Below are 18,077 nucleotides of genomic sequence, written 5' to 3' on the forward strand. Positions count from 1 at the left end.
TTGATTTACCTGAGCATTTGGCAGTTATCACTACCCACTGGGCAAGATTCTACTGGTCCTGCAAGGCCTGCTTCCAAGTACACCACCTCTGTGAACACTTTGAGCATTCCAACCAGCTATGTAGGATCTCAACTTCTTCCTTTGACCCCCATGGCACCTCACTTGAACATCCTTGGTAAGACTTCCTGGGTACCTCTCACAGGTGTCTGTGAATTATCTTTAGTGGCCTATCTGTTTCAGCCCCAAACATGCTAACTTCCTAGGTTTTATTTTTATCCTCCATAGCAATGACACTGTCCTGAGGCTACCAGGTACTCAGCAAAAAAGATACCTAGTGGAATGCAATGGATAAATACTTGGGAGTCTGCTAGGTCTGGTTCATATTCCAGCTATGCCACTTCCTGGTTTTACAGAACTGCAAGTTACGTCACCTCTCTGAGCAATTTTATTCTCTGTCAAATGAGAATAACATCATCTACCCCACGGAATTGCTATCAGGATGTAAAGAGAACCACGTGAAGCAAGTAACACCTTGTCTGATGCACAGTGAGGGCTCAGAGAGCAAAGGGCATTATTGTTGACCTGAATTACAAACCAACCCGCCTACGACTAATTTGGGGAGGAGGCTGAAAGAGATACCAGATCCACATCAATGTACAAACACATTATCCATTTCTTATTTTCTTTAGCCTACATTATCGTGTGAGTAACTCGTGATAGTTTGAAGCTTACACCACAGAAACCAGCCATTTGCGTTCCTTAGGTTATCTCCCCACATTCTCACTGGCCCCTTCATGCTATGACTTCATCGGAGACCAAGGATCACAGGAGATGCCAAGAGCCTGCTCTCTTCTCCTTGGAAGTTCGAGATGCTGAACCACTAGGACTTTGCAAACTCTAATCCATTGGCAATTCTGAGCTCCACAGTGTAAAGAGCAGCGATGCCACATCTAAACAGAAGAACTGGTCTCTCACATTTCCTTAAAATGTGGTCTCGGTGGCAGCTGCATGGCTAGGTGGCTACCCAAGAACTGGTCTGTCCACTACAGCTGGAGAGGATGGAGTGGCACTGTGAAGCCAGGGGGAAAGGGGTGAATGGCCTCACAGAAAACAGCAGGGCGGTAGAGCCCTCACAAGTGCGCCGGACCTAGTGGCCCAGTGACCGAGGAATCTGTCCAGACTCAGCTCTGGGAGGCAGTTCATGTTCAGGAATGCACACACGGCTGTCTTTTCTGGGGAGCACAGCTCGGTAGCTGAAGCCAAGTGCTGCTCAGCACCCCACCACCCACAGTCACCCGCTCGTGGACACTGCTGCTGCTGCTGCTGCTGCTGCTGCTGGAAACGCTCTGGAATTTCATGGTGAGGCTAAATCACTGTCATTAGGCAAGTCTGGGTCCATCTCCCATGGTCTTTCTTCTCCATCGATCTGCAGCCATGTGACAGTGGCAGGCAGGACACCAGACTCTCCTCTTTGGTGTGCACATGCTTTAGGTTACCTAGCATCTCAGGGCAAGGCACTATCATCCAAATCATTTCACAATCCCCACACACCCAGGGGAAGTAGGTGGCGATCCCAGTTTCCACAGAGACTGGAGGAGCAGAAGAGGTTAAGCAGCAGAGCCAACAGGACTGCAAGCCCTATACCCTCCCAGAACAATCCCCAGAGCGTGCACTCTCTCTCTGGCCTAGTTTCATCGACTGCATGTTAGATACCCCAAGAAAAATACTGCCCTGACACTTACCCACATCCTTATCAGCTGTGCATTCAACAAAATCACCACAATTGGGCAATTTGGGCCTCTGTGAGGAAGATACCTGCACCTGTTTACTTCATCTGATTTTTAGAGCCTTAGAGACAGAAGTGGTGATGTCTACAAAACACCTTGACCTTCACGCCCTGGCATTTCCAGGATACTCCCTGGTCCCTAGGGTACACTGCCATGGCTGCCAAGAAGAGAGGTCATCTCCCCTTTTGGCCCTCTCCGGACCTCCTCTGCTCTGCCTCCTCCAGCCACCTCCACTCTTTCAGTGGCCTCCTGAAAACCATGGCCCCCAACAGAGCCTCCTCCTCAGTTTGACTTGCTTTTCTGGGCCCCGCTGCTCTTCTTCTAGGAGGAAGGAGTCAGACCCACCCTCTCACCCGAAGAGGCTTGGCACTGGCAGAGAAGCCCATGATTCAAGCCTACCCAAGCGTGGGAAGATCTAGCTGACTGGTGTCAGGAACCATGCATGATGCTCTCCCTGAAACCACTCAGTCCTCACTGGGGCCTCGGGACATGGGCACCATGATCCCCAGGTTATAGGTGAGGAGTGTGAGCTCCCACACATCATGCTCCTACTCAGTGCAGTGCCAGCATATGGACCCAGGTACACCCTGCTCTCAATCTGCTGGCTTTTCTCTCTGCATATCACATTTGTGCAAGTGTCCTTGGTTTACCAGACAGAAAGCACAAATAAGTCAGCGTCTAGAAAACAAAAAGAACACCCGGCAAGCCACCTTTCAAAGCCAGGAGAGCAGTGACCAAGACAGTGTGAGTTGGAGCCCTGGGGGTGGGGGCCAGCGCTGGCATCAGGGACAGGACCAGGGGCCCAGAGGAGTGACTTCTTAAATCTGTTAAACGTCCGCTGCCCTTCACAGCCTCCTCCACTCCGAAACAAGCTGCACAAAATACAAGTGTGAGATGGCAGGCCTTTCTATCACATCGTATGTGTCTCTATGTTTTAAGCATAAATTTTATAAAATGCTACACAGAGCCCCTCCCCCCTCCAAAAGACCATTTTTGTCTTTTCTTTTTTAAAATTCACATAACTTCAGTGTTGGCAAGACCTCCAAGAGCGTCCAATCTTATTTCACAAGCAAGGGAAATGAAGCCACCCCAGGAAGCTGAAAGCCATGCCCCAAATCACACTGCTAGCTGGTTAGCGGAGCAGCTGCAGTGAGGCCTGGATCCCAGGACTCCAGGAGTCTGTCTTCCTCAGACACAGGCTCCAAGCTCTCTTCACACCTGCACCACCAATGAAAACACTAAATCAGCATTTACAAGGCAAAAAAACAAAACAAAAAAAAACCCAAACTAAACACCAAGCGTCTGCTGCAATAAATATGCTGGCACTTGAATGTGGTTTACTTTCTGCAGAATTGAATATAAATGGAATCCTGACACTTTCTAGCATTCTTCCTTTGCAAACCTTCATGTGACACTGAGCACAAGCCTTAGCGATAAAATATTAAACTAATTAAACTTTCTACTTGCCAAGAAAAACTCCAATTGCACAGTCAATTTCTCTATAAATTTCTAGAATGTCTAGTTAATATGCAACATCTGATATTTCCCAAGCTGAATTCCTCAACATCCCTCCCCTGCCAAACCCGATCCTTTTGCTCTGTGTCTTAGACTCTCTGGCTTCCATCACCACCCTGCCCATGATCACTGCGGATTCCTCTCAGTGCAGATGGTCGTCACTCATTCACCAAGTCCCACTGCTTTCCCCCTGTGCTTCTGCTGTTCTCATTTTCATCTGGAACTTGTGAAACCCTTTGCTTTAGAAGTGGCACAAGCTGCCTTCTTGAAAAGACAACTTTCCAGGGAAGGCCAGTAAGCAGTTCTCCTGGCCCTTCCTCCATTAGAGGACAGAGAGCTTTGTCATCATGCAATTTTACCACTGTGGTTATTTTCAAACCTAAGATGAGAAAAAGAAAAAAAAAAAAAACCAACACATAACTTTCAGAAACTTCTCCACTTAGAGAGTAATCAGACACTATAGCATGTACTGAGTAAAGTTTCTCAGATTTTTCCCTTCAGTAAAAACACATAATCAGGTTTGACCGCTTGCAGGGAAAGCGCACTGTGTCACCCAGTGACATTTGTATTCAGAGTGCCCTGCTCATGCAGCCAACGCAGAGCCACCTGTCCTCCACCCCATCCTCCTCAGTCTCCAGACTGAACAAATTTACCCAATGGCAAGCTGATCCCAAACGAGTTCCTTCCACAAGTGACTGGGAGCAGAAACTGCCGGCGAACTGCCTCGCATCCCCTGGGTGGTGGTGGTGGGGGGTGCTGGAAACCCACTTGCCCGTTTCACTGGGCAGCCCAATGAGAAGGGGACTGTGAGAGCCTGATTGCTGGCCCCCTCCTCTACCGTCCCATCACCCGAAGCCCCTCAGGGCAAGGGAGGGCACATGAGGTGTTTTGATCTACAAAGTGGTCACTGATCCAGCGGAGGAGGGGACCCTAAATAAAACCACATTCCAGCTCCCACTCCCGTCTCCCTGTGCTGCGTGGAAGCTTGCGTGTGGCAAGCTTGCACATGCAGCACAGGTAGCCTCCGCCGCACCGGTTTCCTCATCTGCGCTACGCTGTCCCCTCACGGGCCACAGAGTTCCTCCATTCATTCGACAGCGTCACCCCATATCCACCCAGTCCCTAGGGCAGGTCAGCTACTGCCGGGCGCTGCGAGCACAGTGCGAAGGGAAACACACGAGGCTGCCCGAGCTAGGAAATTAACATTCGTCAGCGGAAAGAGACAGCAACCGACAAAACGCATAAATAATGAAAGGACAGATGGTGAGAGGTGCCAGACTGGAAACGGACAGGAAGGGAGCGGGGACGGTGCACTCTGGCGGAGGTGGCACGGGAGGAGTGTGCCAAGAGCCAGAGGGGGAACAGCAGGCCCGGCGGCGGGAGGAGCAGGTGCTCCTGCCCAACCCAGGACAAGTTGAGCTCGCTGTAGGGAATGGAGCAGAAAGGGGGCTGGAGGGGCTGCGTGTTGGAGGCACAGGGAAGGGTGTGAGAAGCAGATGGGAGTCAGGCAAAGGCCACAACAGACAGTGCCATATGGGACGTGGTGAGAGGTTTATATTATATGGTGGGGATGTAAAACGGGACAACCGTCTGGAAGGCAGAGTGGCAGTGAAGATCAAAACCCAAAAACTCCACATGTCCTTTGAACCACTTCCAGGAACACATCCAATGAAGCAGGGACAAGTGTGGGCAGCTGTAGTACAAGGGAGTTGTGTGGTGTTTGAATAACACCGGAGACTGAAGCAGCCCCAGTATCCGAATAGGGGACTGGCTAAGTGAATTACAGCACATCCCTATAATACAGTCTCTGAAAATGATCGTGTCAAGTAATTAATAACATGAGAACTCTTCATAAAGTCTCCAAAGCAATATATAAAAGAAATTTTATTAAGTACCATATAATTTTTGTAGAGAAAAACTAGAGGTATACGGAAAAAGCCTGGAGTGATACAAACCCTTTTTTTCCCCCTGGGTGGTGAAATTAAGGAGTACTATTCTCCCCGCTGTTTTCCATTTTTTCGGTTAAACAGTAGTTGATAAATACACTATACAAGCATGCTATACAAAAAAGGCTTTTAGAAACCTGTGTGTAACAAGGAGACATAGCAAGGTAGGTATCCTAGGAGATCACAAAAATAGAGGTGGCTGATCCAAAGATGGGCCATGGGGATCTCCTGTCTTTTTAGGGAATCCTCAAAGCAAAACAGAAAAACAAATCCTAAAAACTCCCTAGAACAGGGCAGGAAGTGTGTCATTCCTTTTTTGCATCTCCCTCTGACTCAGCACTGACTGTTGGCCTTTCTAATCCTCGTCATGAAGAGGTTACAGATAGGAGTTTGATGAGGACGGCGATGGAGAAACCTCACCCAGGAGCTCCCAGCCCTGTGGGGGGAAGTCTGAGACACTGGACCCGAATCTTCTAAAGGAAAAAACACTTCCCCGTTCTTCTTTAGATTCATGGCAGCAGGGGCTGAGCAAGTCTCCTGTATATTACAACAGGTTAAATATGATTAAGTTCTTGTCTGATCCTTTGAAATCAGATTGGTTGAAGATAAGACCCAAGCACACTGTTGTGTGTAAGCCTCCTTCCCAAACAGGTTTGAAAATTCAATAAACAGTTTAGACAAGTCCCAGCAAGTCTCAGGTATTCGGATCCTGGCTTACACATGCCCAAGTTGAAACAATTGACTGCAGAGGCTCATGCTGCGACAGCCCAGCTGCCTCCCTGCTGGCCACTGGGTCAGGGAGGTGGTTCCCTGCCTCTGCCTTGTTTGGCAGCCTCTGAAGCTCAGCACTCAACGGCCATTCAAAGAGCACAGACTGCAAACAATTTGCTAGCAGATGCCCACATACTTCTCTTCCATTATTATTATTATTATTTTTAAATCCCCTGGAACCTACAGAGCTGAGGGAAGCCCACACATAGGACTATTTGACAAAACAGAGATTTTACAGGCAAGGTAAATCAGAACTGGACCACAATCTAGGGTTACTGCCTTCCCACATTTATTCAACAAATATTTGTGGAGGTCTTACTGTGCCCTGTGGTAGCCCTGAGGATTCATGATAAATGAGGGGCCAGAGCAGGTAGTTATGTGTCTGTCCTGGGGTGATGGGATGGGGGTATGGAAGGAGGGAGGCAGATACTTCCAAGAAATCCCAACAGGTACAGCCTGTTGAGAACAGGTTACTAAGGATCCTTCCTCTAACTGCTGTTTAAAAGTTAATACTTCAGGGCTGCCTGGGTGGCTCAGTTGGTTAAGTATCTACCTTTGGCTCAGATCATGATCCCAGGGTCCTGGGATCGAGCCTGTATAGGGCTCCCTGCTCCAAGGCAAGTCTGCGCTCCTTCTCCCTTTGTCCCTCCTCCCACCTGTGCTCTCTCTCAAATAGATACTTAAAAAAAAAAAAAAAGTAAAAAGGGGCACCTAGGTGGCTCAGCGATTAAGCATCTGCCTTCAGCTCAGGGCGTGATCCTGGGGTCCCTGGATTGAGTCCTGTTGTTTCCTCTGCCTATGTCTCTGCCTCTCTCTCTGTGTCTCTCATGAATAAATAAAATCATTAAAAAATAAGTAAAAGTTAAGATTTTATTAAAACTCCAATAAGGCATCTTAGGCAAGGAGTGACACAATCAGATGGGCATTTTATGAAGAGCAATGATGGCACAGGAGCCAACAGAGTGGGAGTTGGGGGACATAGCATCTATCCTTGAAGCAACCTAGGTAAGAGGTGATGTGATGGTGGTAGCCTGGTCTTGGTTGGTGGCAGCAGACAGTGACAAGAAGTGTATAGGTTCCATAGCTATTTAATATTGGCAATATTGATCACAGAGGCAACAGAGGGGGCATATGGACAAGGTAGAGGGAGATGCCTTGCAGGTTTCAGGATAGTCAACTGGATAATTCACTAGGAGGAAACTAGAAGAGAAGATAATTGAAATTGCCTGTGATTTATCCTGGTGCTGATGAACACTCTATAGTGGGACATGCACATCTAGAATGCTGACAAGGGATTGGGCCTGAAATATAAATTTGGACGTCATTGCCATATAGGGAATCTGAAGTCCCAGGACCAGGTAGGATGACCAAGGAAGAGAGTGGAATCAGTACAGCAGAAAAGCCAAACCAAGCCCAACATTTAAAGGACCAAGAAGAGGGAGGGGAACTTCAAAGGAGATGGAAGAGAACAGAGAGAGAAAAAAGAAGAAAATCAGGAGAGTAGATCATCAAGGAAAATGGACAGGACTTGCTATTAGATGAGCTGTGTAGCCCCAAGGGAAGGAGGAGGGAGATGCAAGAGGTGACCTAGGCTTTTAGCTTGAGAGCTGCTCTCCAATGTGTTGATTGAGAAGGGCAAACCCAGGGGAGGAGCAGGTTTAGGGATAGGAGGGAGCCGGTGAAATCAAGGTACTTGTCCCCAGAGGAAGTGTAAAATAGACAACAGCATAATCGAGTGTGGCATTTGGGAAAGATACATCACATACGTTAATTTGGGAATCATTAGCTGGTATTTGGTATTGATTCCATAGGATTCGATAAAATCACCTGGATTCTCAATCCTGGCCACACCTCAGTATAGTCAGGTAGCAAAAACAAACAAACGAAGCAACATTTTTAACAACTGATTTCTGTGGTCTTCCCTGGGGATTCTGGATTAATTAAAGAGGACCTACTACCCCCACATTTTAGCAGCCCAAAGCCAGGTGAAGAACCGCTGCCCCCAAGGATGGAGCTGGGGCACTTCAGCGTGTGGACAGCCTCCAAAGGAGAGGTTGCGGAGGTAGGTGGAAAGGTGTAAGCCAAGTCAAGAAGGCATTTTAAGAAGAGGGAGGGAAGGATGTTGCAGAATACCACTGAGGCTATGACGATGGAGAAGTGGTTATGGGAATTATTAAAGAGGAGGTCTCTAGTGACTTTTTTTTTTTTTAAGATTTTATTTATTTATTCATGAGAGAAAGAGAGAGACAGAGACATAGAGGGAGAAGCAGGCTCCCAGAGGGGAACCTGATGTAGGACTCGATCCCAGGACCCTGGGATCATGACCTGAGCAAAGGCAGACACTCAACCACTGAGCCACCCAGGTGCCCATCTCTGGTGATCTTAATAGAAATGGTTTTGGAGAGTGGAGGGGTGACGAGGGGCACCAGGAAGGGGAGACTATGCTAAGATAACTCTTTTGGGTGTTCCATCACAGCAGAGAGCAGAGAAGTAGGGCAGGACCTGGCAGGCTACTTCAGGTTGAGGAATTTTGTTTTTCATTTGCCTCTCAAGGCAGTTGATAAAAAGGTATGTTCTCATGCTGGTAAGGATGTTCCCACATGGAGAAAGAAGCCAATGTTGGAGAAGAGGATGTGTAATTGCTCACAGGACTCAGATGCTGGAGAGAAAAACCCATTAAGCAGCCTGAGCACTTGATTCTGAAATTCCCCTTCAAACGCGTGTGTCTTCACTCTTTACTTTTCAGGGGGTGTCAGAAGTCCTAAAAAAAAATCACAGAATGGCTACACTGGAAAGGAACTTAAAGATCATCTGGTCCTACATTCATTCCCAGGTCCGCTGTTCAAATCCCCATGTCCTGTCCCATTCATGGTCTTCCTGACAACTCCAATTGGAAGGGGATTCCCACACTTCTTCACTCCATCCACTCCTACCCTTCACCAACCCATGGTTCATGTACCCTTTGGACGCTCCCTGAAATGAGCTAGAGTCTGTTTTCCCATATTTCAATCCACCACCTTCAGGATACACAGAACATATCTGATTGCTCTTCTTTGTCTTTCAAATATTTTCCACTATGAACTCTTGTCCCACTCTTTTAATCCTTTATTCCCCAAACCAAATCAGTTCTTTCTACATGTTGGGACAAACAGGTCCCCATTCTAGGAAATATCTAGACAGGAGCTACCAATCCACCTATGTGGTCTTCAATATGATAAAGGTCTAGACAAACATATTGAAATAAAAGTTATACCCATTTACACAAATAATGTACAACATCCCTCATTTCCAAGAAACAAAAACGTTTTCAGAATATTTGTACTTCCAAGATTTGGGCAGGATCTACTCAGTCCATAAACACTAATTTGATTCTCATCTTCCCCGTCTGACCTCAATCCCAGAGAACAATCCCCCCCAACTCAGACAAACACCCCCCCCAAATACATATGCGCACTCATTCAACCCTCAGGTAAGAGAATATTTGACCAATTATTCTTAAGCACACCTATTATTAAGCAAATCTGGTGTTGGTTCTCATGACAATTGAATTTTAGGAAAAAAATCTCTATACCATAAAAACGGATTAATTTCTTACATACTCATACAACAAATCTTCAAAGGCACAGTAAAAACTTGAATGTTTACATATGCAAAGAGAACTTTCAAAAATGCAATTATAAATTAAAAGCACAGCTACAAAAACCAGGTTTGGATTAGGAAGTCATTGCTAAAACTCAATGAAGAAACAGTATATGTTATTCTAACCTTTAAGTTTGGAATATTCATGCCAAATATCACATGAGCTATTACTCTTCTACTCTTAATTTAAAACATTCCAACCAGTAGGTGTAAAAGGAACACAGCACTCAAGAGTATTGGCTTTAGTGCCTCAAGTTACATTAAACTAGGCTAAGCAATTTTTATAGATATTATAGTAATTAATGCAAAATGCATATAGTGGGGCTTGAAATATTTACTGAATGAATAAACTGCATTACATAGGAGTCACAGTTTATGTAATAGGAAAAAAAAACAAGAGAAAGCTGAAAAACTCTCATAAACTCAGATTCATACACATGAATCGAATTCTATAACAAAAGGTTGATGTAGTTGACATAGAACATTCAAGGTACCCCTTGAAATCTCTTTAGAGGACCAAATTTAAAAAAAAAAATGTCAATCAACTACCTACATAAAAAGATTAATGAATTTAGAGCAATTTCAAGAGTCCTAACTATTCACTTTCATCAGTTTTTGGAAACACAGTTTTGAGTATTTGTAATATATGCATAGTCGGTATTAAAATTCACTGCCTCAACTAAACACTTTAAACTTCACAAGTGTATATGAACCCACAAACAACTTATTGATGGCACAGATCTTTTAGCGTGTCACACTCGGAAACCTGCATATGTCCAGAGTAAGACAGAGTTCAAGAGATTAATGATACAATATAATAAATATAATTTAAAGTTAACCTGTTATAAAAGTATTACAGAATGACTCAAAAACAAAAACTACACTGTGCTAAAACTAAAAATGCCTTTCCTAGCCTCTTCTTCTCTAATCGAAAGAAAAGAAAAAGCAAAAGAACTCTTAACAGCACATAAAATCAGATTTTTTTTCTGAAAGCCCGTGCATAACCACTTTCAAATGGTTTACTCCCTAACTTAAGAAAACTTCATATTAGAAAACAAGCAGCTCCCAAGATTATTTTACATTTATTTATTTTGGCTAATTTCTATGGGTTTAATTTTCCTAACTTTGGTCTTCTTCCAAGCCATTCAAGAACAATCAACTTATGGAAGCACAGGAAGAGATTCTGCCCCAAAATTCAGAACAAGGAGGTGCACCAGCTATAAGCAGGGACCAGGACTGCATCATTGAACCACCACGATGGCAGGCACCAGGCACAGGAGAGACTCAAGGGAGAGAGACACTTACAAAGCCATATTATCCCTTTCCTCATCTTGCTGGGAGGCCAAAAATGTAAACTTTATGCTATGATTTCCTCACAATTGGCACATACATTGCCCTGGCAGAGCCTATATTTGAAGTCTGATTATTCTAGAGCATTGTCTCTCCACCTTAGTACTACTAACATTTTGAAGCCACAATTATTTGTCATGGTGGAGCTATCTGTCCTCTGCATTGTAAGATGTTAAGCAGCATCTACCCGCTAGACACCACTTAACACACCCTTCCCCTAGTTGTGACAACCAAAAATATCTCCAGATATTGCCAAATGTCCCCTGGGGTGGTGGGTGGAGCCAGGGAGGGGCAAACTGTTCTAGTTAAGAGCCATTGTTTTAAAACACTGGTTCTTAGTTATACATTGGAAGCACATTTTTTTTTAGAAAATCAGAATTTTCTAAAATACTGATTTCAAGTTTCACCCTGAGAGATTCTGATTTAATTCATTTGGGCTAAGTCCTGGGCATCCGGAGTTTTGAAAGCCAGGAGATACTAATAGGCAGCCAAGTATGAGAATTTGTGCCCTAGAGTACATCGGTGACACCAAGTAAGTCACTGACTCAATATAACGCAACACAAAAATGCCTTATATTCCCCCAAATTAGAATAGTCTTTATCTTGGTATGAGAGTCAACATGATGACAGTAAAAAGAAAAAAGCAGAGGAAACAGAAAAAAAGGTTGACTGTAGCTCTGAACTGCAAAGAACTGCAAACTTCTTTTCCCTTTTGATTGGACAGGAAGTAGAGCATAAAGATTTATCTGAATCCCTACACTGTCTCTCACAACACTCTACGGTGTGGGGGGTTTAGAAACCAAGCTTCACAGTAGGAAACACAGAACTATTTCTGCACAGGGTGGAAATGCCAGCTCTCCCATGAAGAGAGCTTTGGAGCTGCCATCTCTTTAATGAGTGCCACTAAGCCAGGCTTGGAGAAATGCAGAGTTCGTTAAAAATAATACACAAACAATCTGTGGGCTGGGAAGAAACCCAGAGAACTCTCATGGGAGCAACTCAAGCCCTTCCTGAATGTGTGGGTGGGGGGTGCTGTTCATCCTCACAGCAGATGACATGACCAGGGACCTACTTACCTGGAATTGACGGCAAAGCTGGACTCCTGTACAAAAGCTCCAAGGCCACAAACATAAAAATTCTTTCTTCCTCAGTGTTACACCTCAACATCCTCTGCCAGCCTCCCCAGTCTGTTCAAAAACACTGGGCCTGGTTCCAACTTTTGTAAAGAATGGCATGCCACGGCCCCTAAGGGCACTGCTCCCCGAAGTACCAGTCTGGCGATGTCAACCATGTGCCAGCCTACCAGTTGTGCTAACAGATTGACTGCTGTTTCTTTAATTAGGGGGAAAAAAAGTAGACACACACATGCATACACATATGACAGGGATTCTTCTCCCAGTTCAGGAATAGTAATAATCAGCAAACGTTACTGAGGGCTTACTGTGCCTACAGTACTTTGCTAAGTGCCTCGCAGGCATTATCTCGCTGACTCCTGCCAGCGCTCTGCAGGAGATACTATCATTGTTCCTGTGCGATAGACAAAGTTCCTGAGGCCAAGGCAGTATAAGAAACTCACCCAAGGCAAAGCCAGGACCCATTTCTGTTGGACCCCAAAGCCCGTGCTCTTACCCACCGTACAACGCTGTCTCTCCTGGTTCTCCAAAAAGAACCCCAACCAGTGATGGAACTCTACCAACTGTGAATGTTTCAAGCTTTCAAAAACTTGGGTTAGTAATGCTAAGTTAGGAGGAAATTTTCCAAATATAGAGAAGACGCCAAAGTTTGTTCCAGACTCCATCCATGAGACCGGGGAGCACTGTGTGGGTCTCTGTCCGTGCCTTAAGTGAACTTGGAGTTCAGCTTTGAATCCTCACATTCACCATGCTTTCTCGATTCTTATTTCAAGTGTCCCCCCTATTTTTTTTCCTTGGACTCTCATTTCTTACTCTTGGATTGGCAAGTGCCTCTGAGCTGGCTGACGTAACTGCAATCCACCTTACATACAGGTGTCAAATCTGCTTCCAAGCTGTCCCTTTTCTGCTCAAAAGTCTACCAAGGCTCCGCCTTTCTGTTGGTCCCAACTCTTCTGCACAGCAGTGAAGACTGAAAGCTCCTTTTGCTCAGATCCTACAGTAACCAGTCAGTATTCTCCTTACTATTTCTTACTATAAAACCACAAAACTCTAGGACTAGAGCAATTTCCAATTCCGTTGGAAACTGGAATCAATCAGTTGGAATCAATCTGATCAATTTCGATTATCTCCCACCAACACACTGTTCACACCAATCTCTGTGTCCTGGCTCTGATGGTCCCATTCTCTATATGTGAATCAAGTACTAACTCCTTCACTTTGAATCCTTTCTTACATTCATTTATTCATTTAGCTGCACACATGTGTGTGTGGATATATATATGTATGTATGTATTTATACATATATATGTATAAAATCTAAGGCAGAACTACCTTACTGAGACAATCTGATCTTGGGACCTGGGGGGCTCTCCTCCCCCTAAAATTTTATTAAGCAGTGCCAAGCATTGTTTTAGGTGCCAGAGATAGACCAGTGAGTACAAGAGGTCAAGTTTCCCGTACTCCCAGAGTCTTCCTTCTCCAGATTTCCACAGGACTTTGTATGGCCAAATCAACCATTCCCAGAGATGCCAGGCCCACACACATTAATGCACAGAGGACTTCAGTAAATGCTACAGGCTGTATTCAGCACCTTCTTAAAGAATCAACATGAGAAGTCCTGTAGAACAAAATCCCCCTTTACTTGACCTAGCATTTGTCAAGTAAAACCCTGCTTGTGTTCATGCAAGTTTGTAAGCCCCCAGAGGACATGGACTACTCTGTGAACACTTACTCCGTCCACAGCTATTACTGAATGGTTGCTAACAGACAGATCCTGTCCTATTTGCTGGAGATTCATGGGAAAACAGGACAGATATAGGCTGTTCTTTTTTTTTTTTTTTAAGACCTTATTTATTTATTTGAGTGAGAGAGAGCGTGTGAGCCTAAGCAGGAGGAAGGGCAGAGGGACAAGCAGACTCCCCGCTGACCAGTCATGGGGCTTAATCAGATCAGAATGTGGGCCAAAGTCAGACGCTTAACCAACTGAGCCACCCAGGTGCCCTGACACAGGCTGTTCTCAACCACTATGCTATAGTGTCTCTTGCCTCTATTATGTAGTGTGCTAATTGCATTTGAACAAATACTCTGTCTACTGTGTGGAAAACTAGTCTTTGTGTCTGATTTTAACCCTATATCTAACATATAAATGCCTAGCATATAATAAGTGCTCAGATACTTGTTGGATAAATGAATCAATCCATGCCTTGCAATTTAGCACTAAGTTTACAAGGTAAGGTACATCCAGGAACATGTTTCATGTGCTTGAGCCTTGTCTTCAGGCAGAGTATAACCTTCTTAGCCACAAGGATCGCACTCTGCTCATACATCAGAACTAAAACCACTCCATCTTAAGCTGCTTCTTAATATACAACCTAAGAATTTAAAAGAAGCATACATAGTCCGTCCTTCTTCCTGCCACAGCTGACTACTCCATCATGTGGCCGTGCCACAGGTAAGTTAACCTTAGGTAAATTAGGTTTGGTTAAATTTGATGATCATTTAGGCCGTTTCCAATTTTTTTCTATTATGTGTAATGTTGCCGTGGCTAAGCTCAGAATGCATTTGAGCCTAATACATTCGTGCACGCATCCAATTACTACAGAAGAATTAATTCCAAGGAGTGGCATCGCTGGGTCTTTTAAATCTTGCTACTACAGTACTGCCCGGCCGCTCCCAGGAAAGTTGCCAACTTGCAATGTTTTCAGTAGTGTTTGAGGTTGAGAATGCCTGCTTCGCACCATCCCTCCAACCCTGTTGGCCTGTCAGAGAAGTAAAAAACGATACTCCCAAGCATACGGACCTGGTATTGCTCTGTAGTTACCTAACATTTCCCTCCTGATAAACATAATGCCTGGGTTCCCATTGAAAATGTTCTAGATAAGAGTTCCATTTAAACCAATCCTAAGTTGTAATTACAAGGTTATCAGCAATTGCTATTTTCAATAGCCCCTATCATGACGCTACATCAATTTTCCACAACAAAAGGAGCCCAGAAAAATAATGCCATAGAAAGGATGCGGAAAAAGAGAGAATCACAGATGGGAGGAGTGGTTCTTTAAGGACGGACATGGTGGAAACTGGATAAGAATCCCTTGTACTGTTAAGAAGCTAGTTCCATACCTTGTAATCCTCCTGGAGAAGCAGCAGAAGTAACCTTCTGCCCGGTGTGGGATGGACCACAGGGCTATGGATATTTTTATTCCTCTGCCTAATACCCAAAGCCCCCAAACCAGAGCTTTGTTCCTCCTGAGTGAATACCCAGAAGATCCCTTCATCAACACTATGTACTAATTTTACTCCACATTTGCTAGTCATCTTAGTTTCCTATTCCGTCCAATGGATCAAAAAGGGGTCATTCATTAGGTTCTTAATATTCATTTTAACCTTTCAAAATTCATGTTGTCATTTCCCCCTTTTGTTCCCTTTAAAATGAATGCCAAACAAAGCTAGGAATGTTTAAGCATTTGGAGTATGTTTTTGTTCAACAGCTCTTCAGTGAATCTTTGAGAATAGAGAAGGAGAAGGAAGGGAAGCCTTGCTCAGAGCATTGTCATCAGCCTTCAAGACTAGATTTTGGGGATCCCTGGGTGGCGCAGCGGTTTGGCGCCTACCTTTGGCCCAGGGCACGATCCTGGAGACCCGGGATCGAATCCCACGTCGGGCTCCTGGTGCATGGAGCCTGCTCCTCTCTCTTTCTGTGACTATCATTAAAAAAAAAAAAAAAAAAAAGACTAGATTTTGGCCATGACCAAGTCTAGTTCTCTCTCCTCTCTAAGATTTCTAAGATCTTCCTTTCCTCCACTGTGGAGAGTTGCCCTGTAAGCCTCCAGACTCCAGCCTTTCCCCATGGTGTCTCTCCTGCTGAAGCTACTGTCCTGGGCTGAGGTTCAACTTCTGAGAGTGAGTACAGGGCCTCCCCTCATCCCCAGCCCTCCCAAGATGACCCCACTCCTTTTCCAGTCTTCTTACAGGGCCTACCAGAGACAGTGCCTCCCAGGGGCATCCTGTGTGTGTGTTTGGTGTGTGTCGGTATGTGTGGGGTGGTCCAAAGAGTGATATTTATTGCCTAATATCTGCAAAAGCATGTGAGTCCTGAGAGACACAATTCACCTCAGTGCAGTACGTGATAACTCTTGTTCTGAAATCCATCTTGGAGAAAACCTCTTCACACTAAAGCAAAGATGGACAGAGGAGGGGAAAGGGACAGCAAGCTGCTGAAAATCCCGATATATGCCAGGTGTTTTATTCAGGTTATCCCCAGTTAGGCCTCCCCAGAATCTTGTGCGCCTGACTTTCTCTCTTTCCACTTTTTTTTTTCCCACTTTTTTTTAATAGAGATTTTATTTATTTATTTACGAGAGACACACAGAGAGAGGCAGAGACATAGGCAGAGGGAGAAGCAGGCTCTCCTTGAGGAGCCTGATGAGGGACTCCATCCCAGGACCCTGGAATCATGCCCTAAGGCGAAAGCAGACCCTCAACTGCTGAGCCACCCAGGTGTCCCTCATTAAACAACTCTTTAAGGGGAATCGCTTTTGGGGAATGTGCCAGAGTGAACCACGGCTCTTCTGGGCTACCAAGCATCACCCCACCACCCTCAAGCTTGCTTCAGATTCTCAGAAAGGTCCATTACTCAAGAAAGTTGAAAACTAGTGAGGAGCACCTCTATTAAGACTTAGTTCCCTTAAGATGTGAAGACTCATAAGTAGCGCTTTAAGCATCTTGCAAGACCATCTGCTCAGAGGTACGACGCAGCCACAGATGAAGTGGCCACTGGTCACACTGGTCCAACGAAAATACTATTTGCCACTCAGGGGTGAGAAAGTAGATTTCGAATGTAAGCTGCAGAGGCTTTGACTACAGAGGAAGGAAACTGTGGTTTGAGACGAGGAGGAAGCTGCAGAAAAGGTCTTTGATCTCCATATTTCACAAAAAGCAACTGAAAATGTAAATAACTGTCTCCTACAATACCAGTTGACCGTTAACAAGGAGCAGTTTAACCATTTTATCACACACGTGCACAACTGCTTTTGCTTTTTGACCAGGCATGGGATAGATAACTGGAGAGAAAACGAGTCGCCTTTTGCGGGACACACAGAAGTCAGACACCCTAGCACATATGGGTCTGAAGAAAGACCAGCATAGCCAGGACAGCTAAGAACATCTATTAGGTGCTGACTGTTTAAGAGCAGACCAGGGCCATCCTTGATGTCATGGAGGCTTTCTGGTGCGAAGAGGCAGGATGGAGGCACACCCGGCCTCCAGACCCCCCAGCCAGCGCCCCACCAGACAGCAGCAGCAGCAACAGTGGGTCACAGGATAACAAGGAGAGCTCTGAAGAGCCCCTCTCAGAGGAGGGTCAGGATGCCCCCATCTACACAGAATTTGATGAGGATTTTGAGGAGGAACCGGCATCCCCCATAGGTCACTGTGTGGCCATCTACCACTTTGAAGGGTCCAGCGAGGGCACCATCTCCATGGCCGAGGGTGAAGACCTCAGTCTCATAGAAGAGGACAAAGGCGACGGCTGGACCCGGGTCAGGCGGAAACAGGGAGGTGAGGGCTACGTGCCCACCTCCTATCTCCGTGTCACGCTCAACTGAACCCTGCCACAGGCGGGAAGAAGGGGGCTGTTGGCTGCTGCTTCTGGGCCACGGGGGGCCCCAGGACCTACGCACTTTATTTCTGCCCCCGTGGCTTCAGCTGAGACCTGTGTAACCTGCTGCCCCCCATCCCACTCCTCATCCCAAATGGACCCGCTGTGCCTTCCACCATTGATGTACATACTCGTGTTTCAGATCTTTTCTTCCTGCCGCTGGGCTAGGGCCATTTTGTTTTATATAAAAAATTCTATAAAGCAAAAAAAAAAAAAAGGTGTGTGGTGCACTGCACACCAGCTGGCAAACTAAAAAGTCAAGGTGGAGGAAGAGTGGTAG

At 45.5% G+C, this 18,077-nt stretch overlaps 1 protein-coding gene across 2 annotated transcripts in view; it reads right to left on the reverse strand.

Moving 5' to 3' along the window:
- The window catches only part of TNFAIP8 (TNF alpha induced protein 8), a 115,064-nt gene that overhangs the window by 62,646 nt on the left and 34,341 nt on the right, over positions 1–18,077 (reverse strand). The gene's annotated exons all lie outside the window — the stretch shown is intronic.

This window comes from Vulpes lagopus, chromosome 7 (assembly GCF_018345385.1).
Source record: "Vulpes lagopus strain Blue_001 chromosome 7, ASM1834538v1, whole genome shotgun sequence".
Classification (NCBI taxonomy): domain Eukaryota; kingdom Metazoa; phylum Chordata; class Mammalia; order Carnivora; family Canidae; genus Vulpes; species Vulpes lagopus.